Source organism: Triticum urartu, chromosome 7A (assembly GCF_056163025.1).
Source record: "Triticum urartu cultivar PI428250 chromosome 7A, HENAU_Tu73, whole genome shotgun sequence".
Taxonomy (NCBI): Eukaryota; Viridiplantae; Streptophyta; class Magnoliopsida; order Poales; family Poaceae; genus Triticum; species Triticum urartu.
Genome location: NC_141879.1, coordinates 333,037,363 through 333,047,088, shown reverse-complemented (window position 1 = coordinate 333,047,088; position 9,726 = coordinate 333,037,363). Strand labels below are relative to the sequence as shown.

Genomic DNA, 9,726 nt, shown 5'->3' with positions numbered 1-9,726 from the left:
AATAGATATAGGGTTTACCAACCTCAGGCATGGACATAGACACCAGATCATTTTGATCGAGGACCCATTTTAGGAATAAAAAGGATAGAGACCAGACGTAGTCCAATCGGAAGGTCGTGCTTTAGAGAAAGACTTGCGTTCTATAGGAACAGCTGCCTATGTTCACCCGGCTGCCCTGCCTGTCGCAGAACCGCTGTGAAGCATCCATTCTATTCAATTATAAATAGCATCTATAACTAGTAGTAGACGGTTGCTTCGAGGTCTCACAGGTCCTGCTTAAGCGAAAATGTAGTTGTGGAAGTAGTCTTGCCCACTTTGCCTTACACTCATAGAGATCTTCTAGTATCCCTCTTGTCTAAGTAGGTAAGTACGCTCGGCCCAGTACTAAACTTTAGCATTAAAGCCAGAGTCCTTCTTTTCATGAATGTTCAGGAAGAAGAGAATCCCTAAGTGAGAATTGAATGCCATCCCATTTCCTAAAGAAAGAGATTTCCAATATACGTGAATCACGAAAGAACCAATGCTGTAACTTGCTTCATCCGGCATTATAAGTAATCAATGAGATTTTCTTCCTCGAGAACAAAAAGCTACACGAGGAGAGCCTTGTTTACTGATATGTTACTAAAAGACCAGAGGTGATGGCCTCTGAATTGCAGGGTATGGAAAGTGGGTGTTAATCAACAAGATTATCTACATTTGCGGAAACCACTACTGGAATAAAGTTAGATCTTTATTTCATTTCAAGGAAAAGTTTCAGGGTTTAGCCACCACTCAGACAGTAGTGAAAAATCAAACTAACTCTAGGCGAAAGTGCACAGAGGATCTGTGATTCCTCCTACCTTATGAGCCCTTACGAAATGCCATTTTGAATGATGGACAAATCATGGGTGTCGGCGGTCTAGTCAGAGCATTTTGGAGCGCCTGAGCAGGCAAAGTAGGTTGACCCGTCCTGAGGGGGAGGGAACAAACGGGCAATTGAACACCATAGGGCACAAACAAATCGCCAGTAACGACATGTATATATCAGGCAAGAGGTGCTACTCCGACCTGGAATCCTGCGTGATGGTTGGTCACCTTACCAATAATCTTCTTAATGTTGGAGAAAATGAGGATCATTGACTTAAATTGGAATTGATACCTAGACTACTTGGTTCTAGCTTGCCACCCCAGAAGGCAACGTATACACAAGTATAGACTATAGGTAACACTGTAGGGTACAGCCTTGGGTAGTCTTAGGGTTTTCCAAGATATGATATGATCGGGTTATTTATTAGAATTGGAAATAGCTAGACGAATAAGTAGGCTTTAAAAGGACGAATAAAGTAGGCCTTCTAACTCAAAGTACTCCAGCTTAAGGAAAGACATGCAACATTGGTGATCAACGTATGGAATTTCCGCTATTCCGTTCCGGGAAAACACTTGTTTTTTCACGTTTTTCCTTCGCTGTTCTTTCCTGGATTTTTTGTTGATGATTCTTCCCCTTAAAAAAAGCTTTTCCCTATAAAAAATATGTGGCCCTTTTCTTTCCCGAAAAGGCATTCATTGTTCGTTCTGTGCCAGGAACCAAATTTGAACTGGTGACACGAGGATTTTCAATCCTCTGCTCTACCAACTGAGCTATCCTGACTATTTATTGTGCATCATCCTAGTAGAGTACTTGTATCTATGTCAATTAAAGGGACTAAAAAAGAAAAAAGTATTCTCAAATTGGACTTAGTAAATATCAGGATAATGATATGGATTGTGAATGACTTACTTAATAATAGGGATTACTTGCCTATACTATAATATGTTCATTTGTATGAATGGGATAAGATCCAAAGAAGTCAGTTCGGATCCGTTTGTGAAAGAGTAGAATAAGAAAGATAGTGAATCTTGTTTGAACCATTAATGAAAAATAGAGGTTGGTACAATAGTTAGGAAGTAAAATGGGCTTTTTATTGGGGATAGAGGGACTTGACTTGAACCCTCACGATTTAGAAAGTCGACGGATTTTCCTCTTACTAGAAATTTCATTGTGGTCGGTAACGTTGGTGAATTAACAGAAACGGAAAGAGAGGGATTCGAACCCTCGGTAAACAAAAGCCTACATAGCAGTTCCAATGCTACGCCTTGAACCACTCGGCCATCTCTCCTACATAATCTTATTATTGACCAGAAACTGAGTGAATAGCGAGTTTTCGTATCACTAAAGTACAGGTACAACCGATCACAGGTTCCATAGGGAGTTTGACTTCCTTTCCAATTTCATATTTCTCAACAACAACTTCTCTCATCCCCACGGATCTATTCAAAATTCTGGAATCGTCCCATGTTTCTATTTCGATTGTATGGCGTGGCGTATACACGTTATGCAAACAGAACGTATGGTTACTTTACTCTATTTTCTCATGGCTTGTTAAACCTTTCTTTTTTCTTTTTGGATCATAACCAAATAAAAACTTCTCGAGTTATCAGAATCCATAGTCAAATTCAGTCCTTGGTTATTCAAGTTAGATGAAATAGTAATAGTTTGGCTCACATTGGTATACTACGAAATCCAATCTGATTCAAATATTGAATATCTCTCCTTGTCGGGACAATTTAAGAAGAATAAAATATCTATTATCGATTTTTAGAATTGAATTAGTCTGTTTTTTTGCTATTTCGTACTGTATAATTCCTTTGTTTATGGGATCATTTTCCCCGAGGGTTTCCAATCAATGGGGGCGTAGTATAGGTAGTTAGAGAGTGTAGGCTCCCCTAGCTTGAATTCTTTTTACCCATTCTTTGAGAGTGATAGGTTTGATTTTTCCGTACTGTAATAGAAGAGCTCAGAAGAAAGACCTAATTATATAAAAACACGACCATTCAAGCTAAAGATCAGAGGATCCGTAATAGGACTCTCATAGACTTGCCGGGAAATAGAAAATTTGGAATCGGCTTTTCTTTTGCGCTAAAAAAACTTGAGGCCTTTTCCCTTATTATATGGCATATCCATACTTTAATAACCTAGTGCCTGATCGATTGAAAGCAATATTTACTATCAGATAGAGAGATGCTGATAGGAAAAAGGATGGTATTTACTTATTCTCAAGAATATATAGAAAGGGAAAAGCTTAATAGCCACTATTGATCCCCTGAACAGAGCACATGATTCGGGATCAGGTGCGATGTGAAGAGGTAGCCTAGCCTTTTATGAGAGTCAGTTGGGAAGTGGAAAGGCAAAACCATTAGTTTAAGTTCCCGGCTTTAGTCCTCTGTGAAGTTCAGTCAACCATTTGAGTCAATTTGGAGTAAATAGTAAGACTTCGGATCGCACCATTCATAATGTTGCATCTCAATACTTGGCATCTTTTTCCCACTGCTGGCTCAGAAATTCGCCTTGGTTTCACCGGAATTCGTTTATTTCGTTCATTAATTCGTTCTGATAGCTACGCAGAGGTCTTTCCTTACGACTCCCGTGCTTAATACGAAAAGCGGTTCTTGTGTGAAAAGTGCCAACTGACTATCTCCTTATTTTCTGATTGTTCTTCCGATAGGAATATTCCCTTGATCAGCTAACCTGGCCCAAGCATAACAATAGTGCATTTCCCCTTGATGGTACAATTTACATATCTTCTACCTCTGCTACTTCTGTTCAGGAAGGTTAGTTTAGGCACTCCATCCCTGAGGGCTGCATCAGCTTATCTTTCTAGAAATCCCAGCTATAAGCTAGATCGGTATAAATAGGGCATTAAGCAGCAATAACAGAGATAGCATCCATGAGTTTTTTAATCCATCCTTTAGCATCGCCTGACTCGGACAAGGTGTTTCCTTCCTTCGGAATACCCGGCCAGGGCAATGTAGCTATCCCAATAAGATATGAAAGCTGGGCCACACCTGAGCAAGGAACTTATACATAGAAGTAACAGTAAATGTGCAAGATTTGGACCACTGCCATTTCCTTAAACCATCAATCAACAAATTGAAATAGAGATATCGGTATCTTCCAATCTGCCACAAGGATCTAGTCGCCAGTATCTTTGCCTTCTTCCCAACTTATCCCAGCATTCCTTGTAAGCGTTGCTATCACTATTTCTCCCTCCGGTGGCCTTGAGGCGTCTCGATCAATCGGTGTATCCGCCACAGGACACACCTCCTTCTCTCAACCATCCGAACAAGAAGATTTTAGCACTAACCCTCCTGCAGCTTTCTTTCCGACCGAAGTACCGCTTTTCTTTGCACTACTTTCGAACCGTATCAGGAACAAGAGCTTATGCGTTGCTTTCTTTTCGCAGTACCCGCCCCCAGGGGTCATTACTTGATGAAGAGTGCTTCCCCTTTGAGCACCTTATCTTGGCCATCAATATAATTAATCCATCCTGCCTGTCTAGATATTGCTGTTGATACACAGGTTGATTGTATGACTATGGCATAGTGAGTTCTGGCTCCTAGCTGACATACTGAATACAGCATCGAAGCGGGTCTATCTTATTCCGATGTAACGATTCCATTGAATATTGTGATAGCATCCTTGATTTCAGCTAGCTATTCTCAGTGATATGCTTGCTCCTCTTGGATTTCATTCCATGATAAGTATGTATTGGAAGTTGGAATGCCTAAAGTATTGGTGCATTAGGGTCCTCTTAAGCCTTGTTTCCTTCTTGATCTTACCTTTCCGTTGCTATCACTCGCTCTAGCCTCTCCTGGCCAGACCTCCCTCTATCAACAACACCCTCACACGATTGATTCCCTGGATAAGTATGGCTCATATAAGGTATCCTGATCATAGTAATTGTATCATATCTCCTTCTCCTATTGATCTTACCATCCCTCGAGTCCAAGTCTCGGGATGGCGCTTATTAAGGTCCTGTTTCCCCTTAACAGGATCTTCCAGTTCTGGTATCCCTGAAGAGCATTTCCTAGTATGTATTTACTAACCTTAAACGATAGGAGCCGTATTTAGATAGATATCCTATAAATCTATTGATTTTCATTAGCTTGTAAATTCCTTGTGTGAAATAACTCAGAAATTCATTGTGCTAACTTGTATCTATGCAGTACTGTTTAATGTGGAAGAAGTGTTTTTGTTACTAACAACATAGAAACCATGATACCAGTGCATAAGCATGAAAAACGCACTTTGTGATCAGATTGATCAAGGTTGTAGTCATTCGAATTTACTACTTCGTTAAATGATGGCTGTTTAAAGGTGTCTACCATAGTTTGTTTGGACAATGTCCTTAGTAATCAGGTATGTGACCTTATTATAACCCACGATATCGGCATGATAGGTGTTAAATACATCCAGTGATGGTGGAGCTAAATCAGCAGGTTTTATATATGGATCCCAAGGTATATACTTATACCAGACAGTACAAAATAACCCTGCGTACACTAGAAAAGCAAAATAACCGTACACATACGACTTAGAATTCTCATCATAAAATGGTATTACTACTTCAACCAACTTGTTTATGATTTCACGTTTCAAAAGGGATTTCAAACCAAGACCGCTATGTGAGAATCGCTGAATAACGTCAAAAGTATCCCTTAAGTAAATATTATCGATAAAAAACAAACCTAGCGAATCATTTATTTCTTTAAACTTATCAAATATATACATTTATATTGTCGCCAGCCTACCTGAGCGTGGAACAAATATTTTATATATACATATTCCATAACTAGAGTTCCATAATTGTGAAACATGGTATATGGTCGTACGCTAACTCCTATTTGAAAGTCGTGTGGCTCTCTAACAAACATGGAAAACAAACCTATCCTCGGCATCCAACTGTTATAAAAGAATGGAAGCACAATTGTTGTTGGACCTATAAACCCTATTATTTTGGCAATAAAACCATTTAGACCTCTTTGATCTAAATTGGTAAATGTTTTTCGATTTTTCACAAATCTATCAATAGGTGAATTCAAGTAGGAAGTCCAACCACTGTTGGAACTATCTCCACCGTTTGAACTACCACCACCCCATATAAAATGGTGGATTATACCATGATCGTTATGCTTAGGTGCACTAGTTTTCACATTTGGATTTGTTCCATCATTAGTGGAACTAGAACCATCATTAGGGTTAGGGGAAGTAGAAGTAGATGCATCATTACTGCCACTAGATGCATCATTGTTGATAGGTTCTTTAGCTCCTTCCTCATCCGTTATATCTTTTTTCTTGGATTTCTTATTATTGTGGAGTTTTTTATCATCATCTTTTTCCCCATCTCTATTGTATAACGAATTAAGTATCTTCTTAATGGATTGAAAGAATTTCTTCATGATAACAGTATTTTCTATTACTCTCTTATTGGTGGATTTCCTCCGCTTAATTTCGAAATTTACCTAGCCTTTTGAGTACTAGGATCTCCCCCTTATCCTAGCAGATCGGTACCCAGACCATATCCTTGGGCAGCTCGGATGTATCTATCTTTTCGTTCAGATCACATCATCTCGAGCGCGGAATCTTATTAGTGGATCAGAAGACTATGGTGACCCGTAGATCTTCAGATGTTGATTTGCAGAGCAGGGCCGGAATGCGGGGATTGCATTCTTCGAAAAGTATCATATCTTCTTTCCCTAGGGAGAAAGCAGAAACCAGAAACGAGTGGAGGTTCGATCTCTCACCCAAAGCAATTGGGGCTGGTGGAATCTTCCCCTATAGACTCCGAAAAATCATCGTGTACCTTTCCCCTATAGACTCCGAAAAAGCAGCGTGTACCTTTCCCTAAATCCTTCTCCCGTGCATGCTATTCTCGTGTTCCGTGATTAGAAAAGACCTGTTTCTTGTTTTCTTTGAGGTAATAAACGAGCTGTATCCCGCTTTGCCTATCTTGATGTGGAATCTATCGTTGAGCACCCATGAATGCAGGTAGAAGGTGTTTTTTCTTAACTCTTTCCAGGCCTCAGCTTGATTGGACTTCGTCAGCTCTTGTCGTTCAGCTTCCTCTCTCCTCTCTCATCTTGTCTCTCCGTAGACAGCGTTAAAAAGTAAACAGACTTAAAGCAAAGTAGGTTCGATCCTTGTGTTCTATTATATGAAGTAGAAGAAGAAAGAGCCGGGGGGGATGGTCTTGGCACCCATGGGTTAATGGTGAAAGCGCTCAAGGAAATAGGGAATGGAATATTCAAATCGATCAGAAGTGCTATGCTTTATGTAATCAGGCTGAAGGCTAACATCTCGCGAGTAGGCCGAGCTAGGATAAGAATTCCAATCAAAAAAGAAGTATGAATTGGGCCCAAAATCACTACTTTACTACCTATGTCGCGTGTCGCGCCACCTAGTACGATAGACTTTTTGCGGGAAAAGAGCAGGTTTTGCCCCAACTTGGACCCAGGGAAACCAAAGAAGAGCTAGTTTCGCCCTGTTTAGTTAGCCGTGGATGAGCTGATTTCTTTTCACTCCTGTTTCAGAGATACAAAACAAAAGTAAAGTGTAGAACGCAATGTTTGAGCTCCAGGCTTTTACGATTCTTCCGATTGACTTCTCTTCTCTGCTCCTAGCTTCGAATGCCAGTATGTAGAGAAGTGATGGAAAGGGTTGTGCTCTTTCATTTGAGAAACTTCCAACCAAAATAGGAATGTTAGAACAGAATATTTAGATACAGGTCCCTTATGAATACTGTACTGAGTAAGATTCATTGAAGAAATGCTTCTCCGAAGCAATAAGTTTGTGGCACAAGCATAGTCTTCTGCTAACCTAGCCTTTCCCATCTTTCTATTAAAACGAATGTAGCTAACGTGAACTAAAAGCAAGCTCTTGTTCGAGGAAGTAGAAATTGTTAGTTGTTGCTAGCTTGAACTGAGTTGTTCCTGTTGGTGCTAGGGTTGCCAAGGGAGTTGTAGCAAGATGCTGCTAATGCAGCTATTTCTGATGTCCGGACGATGCAGCGGAAGTGAAAAGAAAAAGATATGATGCTTAGACCGTTCAGACAGGGATGATGGATTTCTAGATATAGGGTTTATTTGAATGTCTGGCCAAATGCTTACTTTCGTTATGCTTGTCCTGCAAAGCTGGATCTATGGTTCGGTTGCTTTGAATGTCTGTTCCGCCTCTGACCCGGCCCTTACCTCTTTCTTGACTTGGTTTTTCGCAGGGGCATCGAGTTCTTTGACAAAAGAAACGCCAGTTTCAAAAGGAATGGCACCGAAAGGTGTCAGATGATGATTGAACTGAACTATCTGAATCTGAAACCGCCGACCCGACTCGTGCTTTTTTGGACTCCGCTTTTGCAGGATCCTGTGAGGCATCGAATTCTTTGGCAAGTCTCTTCTTGCTAGTGTTGTACACGTTTTATTCCTTCGCCCGACATGCTTTCGTGATAAAAGAATCATAGCAACATAGCGTGAGGTTCCATAGGTTGATGAGCCTGATCAGTCGTGTAAGCTATTTACTACAGCCGTCTTAGATGGCCCCAGGTATCCTCTTCGGCTTGATCTTTCCTTTGCTTCGATCGCCAACTTGCACTTCCTTATTCCACTATTGCGATATCTTTGTCCTGGACAAAGACCAAGAGCTGGTGCAGGTGAAAGAATAGCTTATGGGGCTGGAGTCAAAGGAGCTTTCATAGACATAGAAATCATAATAGAAAGAGCAGGCCTGCGAGCAGCGAGTGCCCTTTGTAAGTTGCGAGCCTGCCTTACCGCCCCCCCTTTCTTTTTTGAATTAGAAAGAAGGGGATGAATTAGAAAGAAAGAGATCAGGTTATTTATGATCGGAGAAAAGGAAGGGGCGTGGTTGATGTGTCACTGGGGAACCCGTAGGAAGGGGAGACGACCGGCCTCATTCACATCTGAAATCGCCAACATGAACACAAACGAAATCGTCTGAATTTCGTATAGAAAGAAAAAAAAGGAAACAAGTAAAAAAGCGTGGTCCCCGGGGATAGGTACTTCATCCGGCGCGGTATCATTGCTGAGCGATCGCTCGCTATCTGGAAATGGAGTGTTAGTTTCAAATAGAGATTGTGTGGGTGTGAAGTGTACTGAAGATCGAGGTTTTTCTTCTTACTAACTTTGTCAAAGAGGCTAAAAAAACAATAAATGACCAACGAAACTTCGAGTGAGTAGGATAAGGAGGAGTAGTCGGAGGATCTGAGAAGGAAATTAGAGAAAAAAGAGCAGCAGCTCAGTAATAACACCTAGGCTTTTGAATTAACTCTGCGATTTGGAAGACGGAGGAAATGAAAGTAGAAGAAGTTATCGAAACTCGGAACCACATGTTCAATCTTTTTTTAGCGGTTTCCCCAGAGATCTTTATCATTAACGCAACCTTCATTTTGCTCATTCATGGAGTTGTATTTAGTACCTCTAAGAAAGATGATTATCCACCGTTAGTTAGTAATGTGGGTTGGCATGGATTACTTAGTGTTGCACGCCTAGGAGGGCAGCGCGCTTGGGATGCGGAAGAGCTATTATCGCCCAGCTCCCTAACCTAATGCGGCCGGACCGTAGGGAACCTTAGCATGGGGGGACGTCCTAATCCTTTTGCCGCCGCAAGGCCGGCTAATCGTACGCAGCAGGAGCAAGGGAACTCCCCTGGTTCAGGAAGGCACATGAGTCCGAACGCTATTATGAATGTGCGACCGACACTACACTACGTAGGTACCTGTGCATGCAGGTGAGGCGTCGGTCGGTCCTAGAAACGGCGGCAGCTAGCGAGGAGTTAACGACTGGACGTGCTGCAACCTAGGGATCACCAGGCAGCTCTTTCGCTCTATAGGGATATCGGGGGGAGCATAGCACAATTTTTCT

General features: G+C 41.3%; 1 non-coding gene across 1 annotated transcript; it reads right to left on the bottom strand.

Annotated features, from left to right (window-relative positions):
- Positions 1 to 2,048: 2,048 nt before the first annotated feature.
- Positions 2,049 to 2,135, bottom strand: TRNAS-GGA (transfer RNA serine (anticodon GGA)). The gene has a single exon. It is a non-coding gene; the product is annotated as a tRNA-Ser (tRNA).
- Between the last annotated feature and the right edge of the window lie 7,591 nt (positions 2,136 to 9,726).